Below are 21,929 nucleotides of genomic sequence, written 5' to 3'. Positions count from 1 at the left end.
GACTACCTCTTGAAGCTCATCAAGAGAATGCCAAGAGTGTGCAAAGCAGTAATCAGAGCAAAGGGTGGCTATTTTGAAGAAACTAGAATATAAAACATGTTTTCAGTTATTTCACCTTTTTTTGTTAAGTACATAACTCCACATGTGTTCATTCATAGTTTTGATGCCTTCAGTGAGAATCTACAATGTAAATAGTCATGAAAATAAAGAAAACGCATTGAATGAGAAGGTGTGTCCAAACTTTTGGCCTGTACTGTATATATATATATATATATAAATAAATATATACATATAGGGATAATGTATAGTGAGCCGGTGACTGTTGAAAAATAACTCCCGACAGGGGAAGAGGTGGATGAACCCGGTTAAAGAGTACCCGCCCAGACGGGACGCTCTAATACCAAAGCGAGCGCGCCCACGAGGCAGGGATCATTTCATTGGTCAACAGTAAATCTGGCATTCTATTGGTTGGGGGATTTTGACAGGGTTGTTACACAAAAAAATCCAAGCGCAGGGCAGAAATCTGAGAGCAGAAATTCCGCAAGCGCACAGAAACACTTTGAGCGCGAGGAGAAAAGCCGAAGCTCGAGCAGGAAATCTGTTCAAGCAACATGGTATCTGAGTGCAAGCACACAGTTTGAGCAGAAACAGATTAGATCCAAGCGCAAGCAGAGGCTATTTGAGTGCGAGGGCAGGGTTTTTGAACGTGAAATCAATAAATAGTGCTCTCAAACTGATAGACCACTCTCCTGAAGAAAGATAGGGATAAAGCTCCATACCTCCTCTGCTTTCATGGACAGCCAGGTAACTGTAGTGTTTGCCCTAAGGCATTATTTGTCAGTGTTGTGAAATTAAACCACTATTAAAACATCTCAATACAGCCAGACTAAGTCACAGTGGCATGCAAAAGTTAGGGCACCCATGGACAAAATTTTGTTTACTATGAATAGTGTGAAGTGAGTAGGAGATGAACTGATCTCCAAAAGTTAAAGATGAAACACACTTTTTAACATTTTAACAAAAATCTGTGTTTTATTTTTGTTTTGTACAATGAAAAAAGGAAAGGAGCATCCTGCACAAGTTTGGGCACCCCAAGACATTTGAGCTCTCACACAACTTTTACCAGGGTCTCAGACCTTAATTAGCTTGTTAGGGCTCTGGCTTGTTCACAGTCATTGTTAGGAAAGGCCAGGTGATGCAAATTTCAAAGCTTTATAAATACTTTGACTCCTGACTCCTCCTTTTCCCAGCAATCAGCAGCCATGGGCTCCTCTAAACAGCTGCCTAGCACTCTGAAAACTAAAATAACTGATGCCCACAAAGCAGGAGAAGACTATAATAAGATAACAAAGTGTTTTCAGGTAGCTGTTTCCTCAGTTTGTAATGTAGTTAAGAAATGGCAGTTAACAGGAACTGTGGAGATCAAGTTGAGGTCTAGAAGACCAAGAAAATTTGTTAGGATTGTTAGAAAGGCAAAACAAAACTCCTGCTTGACTGCAAAAGACCTGCAGGAAGATTTATCAGACTCTGGAGGGGTGGTGCACTGTTCTACTGTGATCTATCATGTTTTGGGCTTGTGTTGCAGCCAGTGGCACAGGGAATGTTTCACAGGTAGAGGGAAGAATGGATTCAATTAAATTCCAGCAAATACTCCAAAATCCACAATGGACTACATCAAGAGGAGGTGCAAGCTGAAGGTTTTGTCATGGCCCTCACAGTCACCCGACCTAAACATCATTAAAATCTGTGGATAGACCTCAAATGAGCAGTGCATGTAGGCCAGACCAAGAATCTCACAGAACTAGAAGACTTTTGCAGGAAGAATGGGTGAAAATCCTCCAAACAGATGAAAACACTGGTTACAAAAAGTATTTAGAAGCTGTCATACTTGCCAAAGGTGGAGACAGACATGGAAGTGCTTTCCCATTTCTGCACATCTTCAGTTCAGTCCAACATGAAATAAAGTTTATGTCTCCCATGTTGCGTCTCTGATAATTCATTGAAACAAAATGACATGCAGTTTAGGGCTGCTCTGCATAAAGGACGCAGAGGAGAAGGGGAGGAGTGTTTTTTTTTCATGGAGAAAAATTTGTCAACTGCCCTGCAAAATGTCTGTACATGGCACTGGTTCAGTGATGTATGTGCATATGAAATGGTGAGGGAAGGAAGACATGAATAAACAGCATAAAGTCCTGCTTCACTGTAATTAATTAATTTATTTTTTAATTTTATATACTTTATTAATTCCCCTGAGGGGAAATTCAATTTTTTCACTCCGTTATCAATTACACACAGGTCCAAAATACACACATGCACAAACAGGATCTATACATGCACAAAGTGGAGCGATGTCAGAGTGAGGGGGCTGCCTTTGGACAGGCACCCTGAGAAGTTGGGGGTTTGGTGCCTTGCTCACCTCGGCAGTGCCCAGGAGGTGAACTGGCACCTCTCCAGCTACCAGTCCATGCTCCATATTTGGTCAGGGGACTTAAACAGGCAACCTTCCGATTCCGAACCCAAGTCCATATGGACTGAGCTACTGCTGCTGTAAAGTCTGAAAGTCTAAAAGTTGATCTTATTTAAAAATACATTGCTTTGCAAAACTATTCAACCCCTTGGCATTTTTCCTATTTTGTTGTACTATTACCTGTATTTTAAAGGGATTTTTTTTTTTAGATTTCTCTTTGTAATGGACCAACACAAAACAGTCAAAACTGATGAAGTGAAATGAAAAACAAAACACTGAAAAGTGGTGCATGCCCCTAAATAAGACCTAGTGTTACCAGTTACCTTCAAAAGTCACATTACTTGTTAAGTTAATTCCACCTGTGTTAAATCTAAGGGTCACATACATACATCTGTTCTCAAAGGCCTCAGAGTCTGCAGCACCACCACTAACCAAGTGTACTACAAACTAAGTGGCACCATGAACACCAAGGAACTCTCCAAACAGGTCAAGGATAAAGTTCTGGAGAAGTACAGATCAGGGTTGGGTTGTAAAAAATATCTGAAACTTTAAACACCCCTCTGAGCACCAAACACCAAGGGGCTGAATATTTTATGAGGCACTGTATCTGTATGAAACCGATTGCCTTGAAAAGGGTATGCAAATGTATTTATTAGTCTTAATTCATGTTTACTTTATTTAATTAAGTTAACTTGAAATGTAGTTGTATTTACTGAATTTTGTGAATATTTTGCAACTTAAAAAACAACTTAATAATTTGTTCTTTTTAAGTGTTAGCAACTTAAGTAAATCAGATTCGTCTGACTTAACTGCACAGTTTACTCAGTAGAACTGATGTTTGAAAAACATGAATAGAAATGTTATCAACTGCTGTTTTATTAATGGGTGCTGTTAACAAGTAGCAGGGAACAGCATTATACTTTTCCAAGGTTTTACCACCACACAGAAATAAGAACTTTATTTCTAAAGTGACTACAAATGGTTACAGGCAGCCATATTGGAAAACAGCCTAGATATCTCTACAGACAGTCTGTTGTTTCTCATCAGTGAATTGTTTTATGAAAACATAGTTTTGTTTTAAACAGTTTTTAAGTTACAACTGCACTTTTTTGTGTTGATACAATAGCAATGTTTTATATAACATTTTCAGATAACTAACAATATTTAATTTACCTCAGTGTTGAAAGATACTGTAACTTATTAGCTGTATTCTTTTTTATTCTATGTTATTTGTTTGCTGTTGTGTCCATGTATGTCTCACTATGGACCCTGAGTCTGAAATAAAGATATATATAATGATTGTAAAAAAAAAATCTCAAAGACCTGTTTGAGGCTATGTTTTAAAGGACATTTTCTTTGTGGCCCCATGTGGCTGCCATTTACGTCAAAGTGATGAAAAGTAAAACAAACACAGTTTCAAAAGAGCAGTCTTGTATTTATAGTAATTTTCATTCACATTTTATTATCCTTGACCACATGGCGTGCACATTACAGATGGGGGAGCTGTGACAGCTGATTTAACTGTTAATAAGTGCATAATCAAGGATTTATTATCCTTAAAGGCATTCTATGCAGAAATGGTCAGCTACTGTTTGTGAACAGTATCATCAGCAAAAGTATAATCAACCCCAGATTCACTCTCCTTTACTATATTTGCATTTGTTCTGTGCTGTGTCTGTGATTTTTGTAGCTTCCTCTTGGAGTCTCTACCTCACCTGAGCACTGTGCTGAGCTGAGCTTAGTAAAGGTTTAACACTGACATAACAGGTAAGTTAGTGAGACTCAATAAAAATGCCAAATTTTAAAGTAGCACCCCCCTGAAGAGAAAATCCCTTTAACAGAAACAAATGGATGAAACCTTGGGAAGCACCACAAACGAGGGAGCCCCCTTCCTGGGCAAACAGGTGCAAAGTGTTAAGTGGCTATTTTAGCTCTGTCAGTCTCTTCTTGTCAGGCTTAGTAAATCGATGTAATGCAGTCCTTGTCACAGCTAACCAGGTCCAGCTAGGTGTTAATAAATGGCAGGGAATTGGTGATGGAGCTCTCCGTAATTCTCCAACAGGTTGAAAGCAACGTTCCAAAGGTCGCAGTCAGGATCTGGACTGTTGCAGACAGGCGCCATGGATCTTTACTCCTTTCCACAGGGCGCCCTTCACACAACTCCACCAGCTAAACACAAACACATGATACACAAAAAAGTGAAGGAAAGAGAAGTTTCTGTTCAGTTAGTTTCGTTCTTCAAGAGACTCTCATCTTCGTGCTCTTCATCTTCCTCATCCTACAAAGATAATAGGAAGCTTCAGTACATATCTGAGAAGACGTTTAGGGAAATATGCTCATGATGAAAAGATCTCTAGTCAAAATATAGATTAGCTTAGCGCAAAGCCTGGAAAGTCCAAATTAATTAACATGTTACATCTCATTTAACTAATCTTTACAAAACTAAGGTGTACAGTCGACACATTGTGGTTTTATGGTGGTTCATATACTGCACTAGTTCTTGACTGGGAGTAACCTCATGAAGTTTACACTGGTTGTCTGGGCAACCTTACAGTAGTGACAAGACATCAGGGATACACAGAGCCCAGCCAAAAATAGTCCTGCATATCACCCAGAGACATGACGTGTCAATTTTTGAGCTTTAGAGGTGGATTTTGTTACCTTCAGACAGAATATGAAGACTGGAACCCCCCTGCTTCTAGCCTTTATGCTAAGCTAAGCTAACTGGCTGCTGCCTCCAGCTACATGTTGATCAAACAGGCATGACGCTGGTTTCAAACTTCTCATATAACGCTAAGCAAGTAAGCAAAGAAGTGTAACTTCCCAGATGTGGAACTAGTGGAAGTGCTCGCCATGGCTGGTAGAATAAAGCTGTTCTGATTAGTTTTGGGTGTCCGTCCTGTTGTGGTTGTGTGAATATGTTTAATTATGGTGTTTGGATATTAAATTTACCGTCACTGAAAACCCCAGTGGTTGTCTTTCTTCACTCGATGTCCTCTGTGCAGCTCTAACAAACCAAACAACAGACAGATGTGAGAAAACTCCAGACAAATATCTGCTCATTAGATAGCTTAGCTACAAGATGATGAACACTGATATCAACCACTGAAATGCACTACACCCAGACTAGCTTACTTTAAAATGCTGCTCAATTATGAACTTCAGTTCGACTGTCCTACCAGCAGAACCAGCAAAAATATAAGGCAGTGCTTACAATATCTGCTCCTCCTGTCTCCTACTCAACTGCTCTCGAAGCGCTTGCTGATCTTGCCTGAGGTCCTGCAGAAGACAGATGTACCGTCAGAAAGGCACAATGTAAGTAAATGTACACACACACACACATCATACAGTATGTTGTACATACCTCGATGGTGTTAAAAAGCTCCTCAATCTCATTTTTTATCATCATCATGGATTTCTGCCAGAAACAAAGATTAAGTGACATTTTCATCAACTCACCAACAACTCCGATGGAAAATGGAGCTCAGGGACACTGACAAAATGATATGTTGAAGATTTCATAAAAGTGTTAATACTGTCTGTATCTCCTCATCTTTAGTCCACAGGACTTCTTGAAGCTGCTCCAGTTTGTGCTACAAAACACAACAAGTCAACTACCAACTCTGATTCTACAACTTGACTGAATGAACAAGCTATTTGAACAGGTGAGCACTTTGGAAGAGTGTATATCATCACATTAGTTGAAGTGGAGAACAGTGTTTTACCTTTAATTCCTGCTCAGCTGTCCTCAGGTTCTGTATTTGTTCCGGAAGTTTCTCTCTCTGAGAGAGTTGTTCCAGCTGAAAGAGAAACAGCACACAGTGAGAGTGGGATCCAAAGCTGCTAAACACTTTTATTTTTAGTTGTGGCTGTGGTTTTTCTACAATTCTATCAGTGACTCTGGCATGTATCCAACCATTAAACACTTCAGCGTTTGGCTGTGGTATATGACAGAGACCTGAGCAGTCAAATCCTGTTTTTTCTCCGTCAGCTTCTTATTTTCCTTTTCCTGCACAAAAACAAAGATAAGCAATAAAATCAGAATGAGAAATCTACAGCAGTTTAGGTGGAGGCTGCTGGTTGCTGAGATCTTCTCTTGAGCCAGACACACTCCTGCTACAAGGTTGCCTCATTCACTATCAACTTTACACACAGTATATTTCAGTGTTATAAATGATCTTTGTCACAGAATGTAAAATAAGTTGTACACAGATGAATAGAAGAGAGCCTGTTTAGTTTAGTGCTAGACTACACCCTCCACAGTTCACACTCCAAACCTGAGTGTGTCAGAGCAGGAAAGTCTAACCTTTTTACTAATGACAGGTAATGATGAGGCTTTCCACCATGCTGCATTCTGAATTGCTCATCTTTGCATTAATGACACTGACAGGAAGAAACTCTAATGAAATGAACAGGAGATGAAATGTCAGCATGTTCCCACCGTCTTCCATATGTGAACTGCGAGACTCTTAGGCTTCCTGCTTTCCTCCTCCTGCTGGTGCAAGGTGTCTTCATCCTCCTCCCTCCTCTTCCTCAAGTCCTCAACCTGCTGTTGTAACCTAAATACAAAATCAACCATCAAACATTTATATAGTAGGAATGAAGTGTTATTCTTGGAGTGACTTTATTATTATCATGTAAATATTGGTTCTCAGCCTGTTCATATGAGATTCACTAACAAGACATAGATGGTGAGTGTTGGAGTCAGTGTGTTTACACTTTCTTAAAATTGCAATTGACGTCACCAGCTCCCACAAACGACATCTTTTGTCACAGCGGCAATCTTTGTCAATCGTCCTACCTCTATAATTTTGTCAAAGATGGCTGCTGTGCATATAACCAATTGACCCACACTTACCCAAGTTTTGCTGATTCTTTACTGTATTGCACCCAGCACCCAGTTGTATTACAATGGGATATTGAATTTTAGGTTTAAAAAACAGGCTACACAAAAATTCATGTCAGTCCAATTTAATCATTTTTGGTAACGTAACAACTATAGTGCAAACAATTTAAAGTGCAAAGAGAAAACTTGAAAATACAAAATACAAGAACAGGTGATGCCATTTTCACTTATTATCTCATTCTTTTGGGCTTGTAAACAAAGTCCTGCAAGTTCTCAAAGGCACTCCTTTTCAAGGGTGCTCTGGGTGCTTCAGCAGAGGCTGTGGGGCCCCTGGGTGCTCCAGTAGATGCAGTGGAGGGTCTGGGGGTCCAAGCAGAGGCAGTGGAGGGTCTGGTTGCTCCAGTAGAGTCTGATAAAAAGAAAACAATAGTTTGCATTAACGTTAATTGCAGATCAGAGGCAACACAGAATAATTCACATAAAATGAACTGTTTCCAGTACCTGTAACCAGATGTCTGGGTGCTCTAGTAGATACAGTGGAGGGTTTAAGAGTCCCAGCAGATGCAGTGGAGGGTTTGGGGGTCCCAGCAGATGCAGTGGAGGGTCTAAGAGTCCCAGCAGAGGCAGTGGAGGGTTTGGGGGTCCCAGCAGATGCAGTGGAGGGTCTAAGAGTCCCAGCAGATGCAGTGGAGGGTTTGGGGGTGCCACCAGAGTCAGTGGAGGGTCTAAGAGTCCCAGCAGAGGCAGTGGAGGGTCCAAGAGTCCCAGCAGAGGCAGTGGAGGGTCTGGTTGCTCCAGTAGAGTCTGCATATAATAATAACAATGATAAAAACAATTTGCATCAACATTGATTGTGGACTAACAGAGGCAACACAGAATAATTCACATGAAGTGAACTGTTTGCAGTACCTGTAAACAAGTGTCTGAGTGTTCCAACAGATGCAGTGGAGGGTTTGGGGGTTCCAGCAGATGCAGTGGAGGATCTAAGAGTCCCAAGCAGATGCGGTGGAGGGTTTGGGGGTCCCAGCAGATGCAGTGGAGGGTCTAAGAGTCTACATATCACAAAAACAAAAAAAATAATTCAACATTATCATCAACATTACTTGCAGATTAACAGAGGCAACACAGAATAATTCACATTAAGTGAACTGTTTGCAGTACCGGTGAACAAGTGTCTGAGTGTTCCAGTAGAGACAGTGGAGGGTCTAATGGCCAGTATACACTGTGCGATGTTGGGCTGTCCCAGACGAAACTTGACCATCATGGGAGAAACGTGGCGATATCTTTGGTCGAGGCTCTAAAATGGTGGTCTTACGTCGCACTGTGAGTCAGGTTCAAGGACGGCCATTGTCAACATTTTGCGACCAAAGACAACCTGAGATAAAATTCTGAGGGTGTCAGAAATTTAAGATGACTATCTCACAGTGTGACAGCTGCTATGACCTACGTCTACTAATCAACCAACAGAAATGCAGCACGAAATGACACAATGGTCACCGCGACACCGGCGCTAAACCCAAACAAATGATAGCTTGCCATGGAGGTAAAACAAACAAAAACACACAGAAAGAGGAAAAGTTTGGTGGAGCTGTGGCAGCAGAAGCCTTGTTTATTTGATGTTTCCTCCAGCTGCTATCATGACTGTGAGAAAAAAGACGCTGCATGGAAGGAAATTGTGGAAGAACTGCAACTTTCAGGTGAGCAAGCTACCTATGGTGGCGCAGATGGATGACGTATGCTGATGCAGTACACGCTGATGACGTTGCATACTGACGTACATTGTAACCTGCGATTCAGTAATAAACGGCCATCATACAATCTGCACACATCAAACTTGACGTCGTACCAAAGTTTATTAGATCCACGTCTCACAGTGTGTCATGCAATAGTCTTATAAGATTGCTAAAATCGCACAGTGTATAGAAGGCATAAGAGTCCCAGCAGATGCAGTGGAGGGTCGGGGGGTGCCATCAGAGGCAGTGGAGGGTCTAGGTGCTCTAGCGGAATCTAATAAAAGCACAACAATCTGCATTAATTACAGATAAACAGAGACAACAAATTACCAAGCATAAACACGTTTTTTTTTCCCCGTTAAAGGGGTTTTTTTTGGGGGAGTTTTTCCTTATCCGCTGTGAGGGTCTTAAGGACAGAGGGATGTCGTATGCTGTAAAGCCCTGTGAGGCAAATTGTGATTTGTGATATTGGGCTTTATAAATAAAATTGAATTGAAATTGAAACAGAACTTTTTTATTTTTGCATAATTTGCATTACCTATAGTGGAGGCTCTGGGTGCTCCAGTGGAGGTACTGGGGCCTCTGAGTGTTCTGGCCTGCTTCACTAGTCTATTGGCTTTCTCTGAAGTCAGAGTCCTTGCTGCTTCACTCAGCTTTTTCTTCTTCTGTGCTGCATCAATCTCTTTCTTCCTATTCAGGCACATCTGATATGTTTGGTATGACGACAGGCACGACCTCCTCAATAGCTGGTCTACTTCCATCGTCGAGGCTGTCCACTGCCTTGCTTTCAGAGTAGATTTGACAATTGCAAGGCCCTCATAAGTCTCCACTTTCATGGAGCATCTGTCTGCTTCAAGGATGTCATCCATCAGGTTAAAGGATCCCTCAACCAGGGGGGCAGTGAAGATGCTGAGAAGTGCTTTGACCAGCTTACCCAGAATAGGAAATCTCACATTTCCCTCTTGATTCTTCATGGATACAATTCCACTCCACCAGTCTACATCAAGTCGAATTCTGGGCACGAGCTACCAGGTCCACATCTGTTTGGTACGCCCTTACTTCTTCATCTAGTTGACCAATCTCTTCTGGTTTGACTACATTAGGCAAAGCCTTACCTAATGTGATGAAAGCCCCACAGACACATTCAGCTTGAATCAAAGACGGTGTCAAAGCGGAGAGTTAAGTAATGATGCTATTATTCAGAGGAAGGTTTTTGAGAAGAAATTCTGCAGCCTTCATGTACCCCTCTCTGAGAGAGCTGTACACAGTGTCGACCCATATCTTCTTCTCCACATGGGCATTGTTCAATGCAGAGTAGCAATACCTGCCAACAAACAGCCTTTTGTCGGATAGTGGCAGATCTCGACACCGGACATAAACCTTGAGTATCTCCTTCACACTCAGTGGGATGGCTGCCGGCTTCATGAACTTGCTGAGCACTTCTCTGACCAGGGCTAACATCTCCACATGCAGCAAGTGCAGCATGGGTTTTTCATTTTGCAGATTTTTCAGGAAGCCTTGAAAGGTTGGAAGAACACCTGCAAGCATGTTATAACAAAATTAGTAATGCAGTTGAATGAAGGAACACTGATTCAAGAATTCTGCAAGAACCCTGGATAGCACTGTTAAATTGCCCCTATTGTAACCAACTCTCACATTTACAGTTGACACATGACTTAGCCTACTCATAAGATACCTCTGTACATGTCGATCAAGGCTGTCAACTTGTCATACTCTGAGAAGAGCACAGAGATTTGTGCCTTCCAGCCTTGATTCGCTGCCGTTCCCGTTTGGGATGCTAGTGCTTGTTCTTAACAATGCGATACCAATTATTTCTACATCGTCCATGTTATGATGTTAGAACACAACGATAAATGAAAACAACATATATTACACCAACACAGTATATTATCAGTTAAAAAAACACTGGCCTACCTCCAGCATCTGTAGAAAGCGGTTAGAGATGGGCCTGATCAAGCTTCTCTGGGGTTAATGAAGAAGAGACTGGAACTCTTCAAATATCTCCTTCTGTTTTTCTATGTCATAATAAATATCACTGCAGAAATCTTCCACCTCTGAGGAGAAGGGGCTCATGAGTGCCTTGGCGCCATTAGACACCATATGAACGGTGTCTCCACTTACATCGAGCAGATTAGGATTCTTGGTTCTCGCTTGTGTCTCCACTCCACCCTTCTTGCCTCTCATCACTGCACAGTTATTCAGTAGAATGCTGATGACTGATGACCAGTCGAGACAATTAGACTTCATGATATCATTGAGCTGTTTCATGAGGGCTGTGGCATTGGCTATGTGTACCTTTCTGTCACTTTAGCGAGCTCCTCATCATAACAGCGGACAAGGACATTCAACATCTTGTCCATGCTGACGTTTGTTGCTTTGTCAATGTTCATGGAAAACATGTTTTTTAGAAGCTTTTTTGAGAGCCGTTGTCTGAACTCTGGGGCAACGGCGTGTGTGTTCAGGTAGCTGGCATGCTGATTTGACACAGACAACTTCTTCAGCGCGTTTTTGTCTTCTGCAAGCTTTTTGCAAAGGCTGACAAGTGGCTGGGCCAGTGTGAATGACAAGTCTTGTTCAGCAATGAATGAGCTCACCCGAATTTTCTGCTCACTGCGGCTGTAGCAGTCGTCACAGGTAGCGTGGTGTTGTTTTTTAAGGCACAGATTACAGCAGCATGATTTGGGTCGGGTTTCGTGACAATGGAAAACTTTTTTGCCACTGCTTCCATACATCAACTTTTTCGAACATGCTACGCAAAATGCTGCACCTGGCTCGTTCAGCTTCCTGCACCATGTCTTAAATGGTTTGCCCTCAGCGCCCTCCTCCTCGAGCCATGCCCACCTCCATTTATTTTTTACCCCTCTCTCCAGTTCTGCTGTAGCAACACCGGGTTTCATATAATTTGCTTCCATCTCTCTTTCACCTCTCTTCCCTGCTCACTCTACTTAAACGCCACTTAGCTCTCTCTCTACTCTACTGGTCGACTGTGTGTGTGTGTGTGTGTGTGTGTGTTCTCCTGAGCTTTTCTCATGACTAGTACAACAGACACAACACAATATAAAGTTTTCACGTGTCCTTATCACACAATGCCACTGTTGGGGAGTAGATAACTACATGTTACAAACTGCACATTCAAGGAAATTCTCATGAGGTTTTTGTAATACAGAACAGCACAATGCCATAGCTCATTGGCCACAGTTGTCATTTAATGACATTCACCTGCTATTTGACTAAAATCACCTTTGGTTTGTAACCAAGATGTCTGTGATTGAATACAATGACTTTCCCTATAGGTTTAGCCTTTCCCTGGTTCCACACCAACAGTTACTCCCTGTCCTCAACCTCTGTTGTTGTCAGACACCAGTCAGTGGCAGGAAAAGCCACTTTTATTGTACGTAAATGGACGGTGTACAATTGCCTTCAGGGATTACATTGCAGCCTTATTTGCCACTGCTGGCTGCAGCACTCTTGCTCAAAACTGGACCAGTTTCAAATATTGTGTTTCTCATTAGTCACTTAAACATGAAAAAACATAGGAAAATAGTGTCCAGGTTGGAAAATACCTAAGTTACACTTTAAGCCACATCCATGCCTCCACTCCATGCCTGGCCATTGTAATTGTTTTCATAAGACCTAACTGAGGTCTCTCCCTTCCTCATCAATAACCAGTGGCTGCCACTGACAGTTCTTTTAAGGCTTGTGCCTGGCCTCGGACTCCCAACTGTTTCATCTCACTGTGGATGCAGCCACAAATCCTCTGTAGCCAGTCTCCACTGGCAGGATGTGCACTTTCCACCCACATTGTTTGACATCTGTGATCAACCTTGTGTATTTTAGTTATTTTTGGTCATATGCTTCACAGACCAAGGACATGGTAGTTATACTCTTCAGACTGCTGTTAGTCTGTTCTGAGAGTCATTGATTATCACCTGATTATTTCAGGTGTGAATGTTCAATCATCTGTCAACCTGTCTGGCCCTCCCATACAGATGGAATTATAGTTCTTCCAGTTAAGAGAGGAAGAGAGTTGTGTTTCAGCTGCATTCTCCACAATAAATGCTAAACCTTGGTTATGCCTCCAGCCTCAGGCCTGTTTTGCAGGATGGAAAGTTTCATTTAAGGTTTGCTGCTGTTGGACAAGCTGAGTCTTCATCAGGCTTTTGGGAATTGGGAGCACGTTGTAGATGTCGTGTCCTCATCTGCTGACATAATGCTTCTTTTACCAAATTTGTTGAGACAATAATATAACAAGTTTACAACACTCTGTGCATACAACTTTAGTCTACAATTACAAACACACCAGGGGGACTAAAGGTTGCAACAAATTGACAACAAATTACTGATGCATCCAGAGGACACACTATATTCTCCCATAATGTTACATTATGCAGAATCTGTGTTGAAATCATGGAAACAGTGGCGTGCTGTGCTCTGCACAAGGGATGTCAGTTATGGTAAATTTTGCTTTCAATAACCTGTTAAGCAGCAACTAACCTGTTAATTGAAAGGAGAAAAAATGAAGTGAGCTTTAGCACAGCATTTCAAAGTGCTATCCATTTAGAGGTTGTGAAATATTGCAATTTTTTGTGATGTAAATGCCTTGCTTTTAATTTCATTTTCTGTTGGCTTTGCTGACAAATAGCTGGCTAGCTGTATTAACGTGAAAACATAGTGTCCACTGCCCCCCTCCGGTCTCCACTGGTTGGCTTATGTTAGTCTTGGCTGCTCTACACTGCACACCAGCTGGGTCAGGTGGGAACTAGCTAGAGGAGCAGCTCATTTGTGATAACCGTTGGTAGCACCATCCTGGTGGCAGAATGATGTTTCTGTGGAAACATGCTGGCCACACTCTGGTCTCCCCTCAGGTAGCCCTGGTGAGTAAGCAGCTTCATTTTGAGCTGCAAGGCTAGCTACTCAGTGCAGACCAGAGAGTGGTCAGTAGGTACAAAATGCTGGCATGTTAACACAGCTAGCCATTTGTCTGTCTCCCACCAGATCCAGTACATTAAACTAAAGCGTAAGAAAATTAACCTAAAGACTGACATGTGAAACCAGTCAAAAAATGTATTGGTGGTTAACTGAAGCAGTTGAAATAAATAAAAACATAATTAAACAATATAACAGAAACACAAGTTTAATACTACAATTGGTCAAAAAAAAAAAAAACAAAAAAAACCCCACAATTCTATTGGAGACCCGCTTAATTTGCCAGGGGACTGACTGCACTGAAAACATATCAACGTAACAGCAATACTCTCATTTCTCTCTCAGAAATAAAGCAAATCACTGTTTCTCAAAATGTTGAACTGGTCCTTCAAAGATCCCATGTGGGATTTGAGGATTTAGTTAGCCACTGTAGGGAGAAATCAACCAAAAAATAAATAAACATGAATTTAACTCTATATGATACAAAAAAGTGTGTGTGTGTGTGTGTGTGTGCGTGTGTGTGTGTGTGTGTGTGTGTGTGTGTGTGTGTGTGTGTGTGTGTCTGTGTGTGTGTCTGTGTCTGTGTCTGTAAGATCCTAAGATCCTTTTTGTATAACCAGAAACAGCCCTGAATGCATTTAAATAAGCAGTAATTTTAGCATGTATAGAGCTAGCATATTTTCACATCTAACTGGGTGAATTAAGGGCTTATTTCAACCAAACCAGAGTTGGTGATTGTTGGAACTGTGGAGAGACAATACCAACATGGCTTTTGTAATTTTTATTTTGTTTCTGTCAACTCTGAATGAAGTGTGTTTATGATAACAAAATTACTGTTTATTTAGATGGAGTCTGTTGGGTTTCAAAATAGCCATTTCAGGGCTGTTTCTGGTTAAATTTCTGTAGGGATCCTTTCCCTAAATTGTCAGACAGTTTTGCCAATGGCAAAAACAAACGCTTTTAGTGGACGTAAAATGTCAGTGATCAATTGCCCGCAGGGTCTACTAATACTCAAGACCCCATTTTCATTAGATGCTTTTTTTTTTCTTGAGTAATTGTTTACAGCATACCACTACTTTCACTTGATTACAGTTTCCTGCTATGGGTTTTCAAATTGTGTTGAACATTTTTGGTCTCTTTGTGGACATACTAAACTTTAGGATAGCACAGAGAGAGTAGTTCTACTGCTCTCTGATTGGTTCTACTGTACATCTGATGTTCAGTTCTACTGTCTCTTCTGTATGGAGACTGATGAGCTGCCAGCTGCTGTCTGCAGACTGACGAAGCGAATGAATGAGGCCTGTGGTAAGCAAGTTGTTAGCGGGGGACGAGGCTGTGGGATAAACTATCTGACAGCTCATCTCCCTTCTCCACGTGGAGACGTCAGCCTCCATCTGCTGCCTGCCAGCCTGACGGACATTGCACACCAGACAAAGTGATTAGAATTTTTTTTTTTTTTTAAACTACAAATTTGCAAAGGCTGGTTCAGCACAAGAGGAAACAGTGAATATACATTTTAGACAAGATGAAACATTAACTGTTAGTGGAGAGGACTGGGAGGCTGGGAGTGGGACAGTTTAGATTTTAAAAGGTTGAGGGTTATACTTTTTACAATTAGTAATACATTCATTTATTCATTAATCTAATTATAAATACATGTTTAAGTTTAGTAATGTTCAGTATTCATTTGGGCTCCACTGACGGCGTAGGGAAGCGACACGTAGAGAAGCCAGCGGGGTTGTTTACCGTTTGCTGAGCCGAGAGGCTGCATGAAGGCTGCATGAAATGTTAAAGCATTTTCCACCTAAGTTATTATTTACAATACAATATACAATAAACAGTTTCAACTGTATTAAAATACATAGTTTAAATGGTAGGATCACTGATAAACATGGGTAAATGCATGAAAAAAAATCATCACATATCACCTCTGATAATGGTTTATTCATTTAAAAACACGTGCTCATTTAGCACACTATTTCATGTAGTTTTTATCTGCTGGACGGTCACGCAGGGGAGCGTAGCGCGACAAAAAATGAAGAGCCGCCTAAAATAGAGAGTTGTCGCGCGACTGACGGGGGTTGTCGCGCCACTCCCGTTGCCGGTGGAGCTGCTGTAATTGATTAACGGGGGCGAGCTGCTACGGGATTCGTGCTGCAGACATGTCGCGCCGCTGATGTGCCCGGTGGAGCCCAGCCGTTATGTTACAATACATTACGAAATGCTGATACCCCAGTGTGGATAATGTTGCCATAAAGTAACCAGGCACCCAAGTAAGTTTGTCATTTCCGTCTATTAACAAACTGTTGGGCATAAAATGTACTGAACAATATAACAGTTGGGCCCACAGGTGTGTCACCATTACAGTATGTGAATGTCTATGTAGTGTATGTTAGAGTTCAGAGGAGTGAATCCGTTACTTATGACACCGCATCATCCTGTACTCTGTGGATTCAGAGGTCGCTGCCAAACCAGGTCCCTCACAGAAATATAAAGTTTAAAATCCAAAGGCCAATGCCAAAAAACAAAAAAAAAACAGGATGAGTGTCCACGAATGAGTCCCACACAGCTGTGTTGTCCTCCTTTGATGTAACCTCTAACCTCTCTGGGTCCATTGACCGGGAACTGGCCATTGGTCCGACAGCCCATGGGTCCGACAGCCCATTGTTCCGACCATATTAAACCCATTGTTCCGAAGTCCCGTTGTTCTGAAATCATCATGATGAGCCCTGTGGTTAAGGTCTGGTTAGGTTTAGGCACAAAAACCACTTGGTAGGGTTAGGAAAAGATCATGGTGTGGATTAAAATGAAAGAGAAAGTGACAAACACATAAGCTGTGAGCCTGCTTCACCTCAAGCCTTTCCCAGCTGACCCAGAGCCGGTCGCAGCGCACCATCAAGGTAGAAATACGCCCACCGGGAGCCGTTCAGCACCGCAGACCGTCGGACTAATGGGATGTCGGACCAATGGGCTGTCGGACCAATGACATGGACCCCGTTGACCGGGAACCGACATAAACTCAAATGCTAAGCTAGCTAACAGCTAGCGAGCTAAAGTCCACACTAATTAAAAACAGCTTAAGAAGCTAGCTAGATGCTAGCGGGCTTAACTGTCTACACAGTTCTTCTGGCATGGCACCCAAGTCAGCATGTTGTTTTATTTATTTTTTTTTTTTACAGTCATTCACAGACACTGAGCAAAAGCTCCACACTCACAGTCAGTTCTTGTCAGCTCACTATTCAGGACTTTTTCCTTCTAACTGTTGGCTGCTCTCATCCATGCTACCGTCTCTCCAGGTTTGCCAGGTCTGACCCTTTCCTTTTCATTTCAGTCTATTAACAAACTGTTGGGCATAAAATGTACTGAAATACAGATATGTCACCGATACAGTCTGTGAATGTCCATGTAGTATGTACTATGTTAGAGCTCAGAGGAGTGAATCCGTTACTTACAACATCAGGTCCTTCACAGAATTATAAAGTTTTAAATTCAAAGGATGATGTCCAAGGATGAGTCCAGCTGCAAAGATAAATCTGCTATAAGCTACATCACTGTGGCACATTATTGTAAAACTGGGTGCCGTTACAATTAATGCACCCATCAATATTTTCTTGTTATTATAGGATCAAATGACTGTTTATGATGTAATAAGGATCCCTTGTGGAGGTGATGTTTAGCTCATTGTTGTGTTTTTATGTCCCATTTGCTGTTAAAATTCAGTCTCAGGTGATGTAAGGTTACAAAGTCATTGTTGTTTTTACAGCTTGTTCTGTTTTACCCAAGTGGCCCAATGAAAATAATTCATTCAGCTTTTAGATGGTAAATAGTCCAGATAAGTATTGTGGAAATGAAATTATGTACAGCCATTAATCTAATTTCAAAAAATAACTGACAGTGTTTAGTGGCAGGGTTTTTATTCTGTTTAATAGGCTAAATATTCAGTGGCGGTTCTAGGTCAGTTTCAGTGGGGGAGCCAAGCTAGGGCCAAGTAGGGTCAAATATGTAAGTCTGAACAATAAGATATATATATGTATATATATATAAAAATATGTATATCAGTGTTTCCCACAGGATTTTCGGAGACTACATCCAACCCTGTATCTATTTGATTTAAAGGCATCAATCTGATGAATTCTGAAAGCCAAGTTATGATTGCAGAATATGCCTAGATTTCAACATATTTGTGCTTTTTATTTGTGAAAAATATTCTGTTTTTATTGATAAGAACACTAGTGGTATGTTGTGGTGATGGGTTACACTTAAAATACGGCTAAGGATTAGTGGTTTAACATTTCAGTAATCAAAAGAAAAATGACTAACATACTAATGGAGGGCTATTTTATTATTTTAAAACATGTGCAGACAAAATATTCTTTTAAAACTCTCTCACTCACAAACACAGTTACAGATACGCAAAACAATACAAAATACGCAATACAAAAAGAAAACAAAGGGTAAGACTTAAATTAATTTCACACAAACAGACACAAATTACTGCTTTCCTCCTTCCCTCACGATTTGCAAGTATGGTACCCTGAATCAGAGCATTTAATTTTACGCGGCTTCGAAAAGAAGATTTCAAAAGCTCTTTGGTAGTTGAATGCCTCTGGGACAGTCCCATTTATGGCAACCCACTGGATCCATTGTGTGTGCAATCTGGCCGAGGCGCGGGTGCCAGAGCTAATAGCGGCCATTCAAGTCCATGTAAGCTGTAAGCTCCACTGGCCGCGGCCTAGAAGCGGCTCAGTGCTCCGCTCCACTAAAAACATGCGCTGGGTCTCTTTCTGATGGACACCGCGTGACGGCACGTCAATTTGCACAGACTAGACGAGTCAAACAGGAAGCCAGGTGCAGAAAAGACGAGAGTATCCGGTCAATTTTCACAATAAAACACCCATGAAAACTCCAGATCGTATTTCACATGGCTACATCAACATGGTGTGACATGTAACTACCATGAGCCAAATGAGACAGAAAAAGTTTTCAGAGCTTACTTCAGTGGTGCTGTGTGTTGCGGTGCAGGTTAAGAGTTGTCTTAAATACAGCCACACAGTTCTCTTCTGATGTTTTTGGTGGGTGCGGTGCTTTAAGTGGTCCGACCGCCACTGGTTGAGACGATTTAGTTCCGCGTTCCACGTTGCTCCTCTGACTCTTCGGCAGGGGAGCCACCCCGAGTTACGGGGGCACTGGCCCCTGCTGGCCCCCTCCTAAAACCGCCATTGTAAATTTTGTCTTTCCTCCCCTGCTTCAATGACATCAACAAGTTTCATAATTGATTAGTCATCAAGTCATTTTCTACAATTTCTCGCTCCAGGTTTTCCAGTGTGCACCGGCTGATATTTTCTGTGTTATAGCACTGTAAGGTGTTGTTGGGGACCGAAGTGTTTTGACTGCCAGACAAAAAAAGCCAATACCTTTGGATGTGTCTAGACCCAGAAAATGCTATGAAACCGAAACGCACTCTATGAAAACATCCTGTTATATTTTCAGAAGCATTTAAATAATCATTTTATCATCAGTGGTTCAGACCTGAGCTTCAAATGATCTGAATGAAAAGAAGCAACTGAGAAGGAACAACAAGGTTACAACAACAGTGCTTTTGTTCAGACTAAGCTGCTGGTGTTTACAGATACCTGCTGTTATTCTGAATTTAATGGTATGCTTTAAACAAGTCTTATTATACTGAGACAATGTGAATAGACTATGGAACAGAAAAAATGGAAACCTCATCTTGAAGGAAGAAAAATTAGACTGCATTCAAAGTCTGGTATATTTTATTCAAGCTTTTATAGAGCTCCATTGTTGTCCAAAAACTATTAAAATCACATCAATGCGCTGCACTGTTGAACTGAATGGCATTTTCCTGCATGCTTTCCTTCACAAATTTGGGTCTCAGAATGCCATAGTCAGGGTGAGAAAGTCGCAAAGAGTGAAAAGGCAAAATTGCTGGCCACAAATAGCAAAAGCACTTTAGCAACCCAGTGGATACTACCATAAGCATTAAGCTGGCAAAGAATATTGATTATTATTAATGGATAAGGATAAAAAAGAATGAAGTTTACAGATAGTGGCTTGGCCATTACTTACAGGGACTGTTGAGGGTACCAGTTTCATTTGAAACAGACTACATTAGAGACAGGCCTTTATTTCTCATCCCCTCTGTGTTTTTACATTTTTATTTTTAATTCGCTCCCATTTGCCCTGTTAAATTTAATGTATCACACAGTCATTTTAATCTCAACACTTCCTGTACCTGTTTAAAATTAAAACCCTTATCAATTTGGTGGAGACTAGACGTTGCGCTAGACTTTTTTGTCGCTGGTCATTTTGACCGACAGGGTCATAAAAATCCGCTCATAATCTATTTTTACCGGTCATTTTAATTTTCGTTTTTAAATGATAATAAAGATATTCAAAGACATTTAGTTTTCATTCGTTTGTTTTTAATAAATCTAACAAGCAAGTTATAAAGTGTGCATTAATAAGGACATGAACAAAAAGATGAACAGACATCCACACACCCGTGCCATTAGGCTTCGCCCTGGACACACCGGACGGCACTAACGCGTCACTAACGCGTCCGGGGTGTCTAGGGTGTTATGTAGTTATGCCTGTAGGCCGAACTGAAGCGCTGCCTCCACGGGCGCTCTGCTCTGCTCTGCTCAGCGGCCTGTGTGGACAGTCAGATAGGTTAACATTGGCAATGACTGAAAACTGCATCTGCTGCTGGGCGCCGTGCTTCGGTTCCGCGTCCGGTGTGTCCAGGGCGTTGTGTCAACAACGCTACATGAAGCAGATGAATGACTTTTTCTCTGCAGTGTGAAAACGGCAGCCACTTAAACCACTGACTGTGCACTCCGCCGCCAAGTGGGCAGGGGTGGTAATTGCAACTAGTCAAAATGACCGACGGCATTCAGATTTTCCGGTCATTGTTGTAAAAATCCGGTCAATGACCGAGAATATTTGGTTAACGCGACCCCTGGTGGAGACAATCCCTTTATTTTCTAAAGTCTAAAAGACTTTTATTGTGGAACATTTGCTTTAACTTGTGGAGAATTCAGGGACCTGCACAGTTTTCACGCGGTACTTCAAATGTAGCTCCTGACATCTGATGGCACTTTTTACCTTACTCAGCTGGAACATGAACAGCCATTGTGACTGAAATAATAATAACAAAAAAATAAATAGGACAAAAATAATCTGATGACATCAAGCACATTGTGAATGACATCCAGTGATGATTGGTCATGGATCAACGCGTAGTCTGTCATGTCTGTCAGCCAAGTCACGACATGATGTTATGACTCCATAACCACAAATCACATTACATTTGTCTGTAATGCAGTAATGTTCTTAATTCAGTAATCACATATCAGTACTAATCAAATATTGATGTTATAACTTGCATTACATAAATTCTTCAATAACATCCCTAATGGACAGATAGAAAAAACAAACAGACATGCTGACAGCAGCAGCTCTGTCTAGTGCAAAAGTGGAGAGGCTTTTGTCAATATGGAGATGCTAAACATCGTTAGCTTGGTTGGATTCTCTGCAGTTTAGTCCATTTTACTGAAATCATCAGCACCAAGGTATCATTGATTTAAGGTTAGATTTACTGGCATGGTAAACAAGAGATATAAAAAACAATAATAATAATAATAATCATAATAACGGGCGGCATGGTGGTGTGGTGGTTAGCACTCTCGCCTCACAGCAAGAGGGTTGCCGGTTCCATCCCGGGCATGGGAGCCCTTCTGTGCGGAGTTTGCATGTTCTCCTCGTGTCAGCGTGGGTTCTCTCCAGGCACTCCGGCTTCCTCCCACAGTCCAAAGACATGCAGACTGGGGACTAGGTTAATTAAAAACTCTAAATTGTCCATAGGTGTGAATGTGAGCGTGAGTAGTTGTCTGTCTCTATGTGTCAGCCCTGCGAT

The 21,929-nt window shown here is 41.5% G+C and overlaps 1 pseudogene; it reads right to left on the bottom strand.

Annotated features, from left to right (window-relative positions):
* Positions 1-4,557: 4,557 nt before the first annotated feature.
* Positions 4,558-11,979, bottom strand: LOC144458795 (uncharacterized; annotated as a pseudogene).
* Between the last annotated feature and the right edge of the window lie 9,950 nt (positions 11,980-21,929).

This window comes from Epinephelus lanceolatus, chromosome 19, assembly GCF_041903045.1.
Source record: "Epinephelus lanceolatus isolate andai-2023 chromosome 19, ASM4190304v1, whole genome shotgun sequence".
Classification (NCBI taxonomy): Eukaryota; Metazoa; Chordata; class Actinopteri; order Perciformes; family Serranidae; genus Epinephelus; species Epinephelus lanceolatus.
The sequence above is the reverse complement of the archived record's forward strand: the minus strand, read 5'-3'. Positions and strand labels throughout refer to the sequence as shown.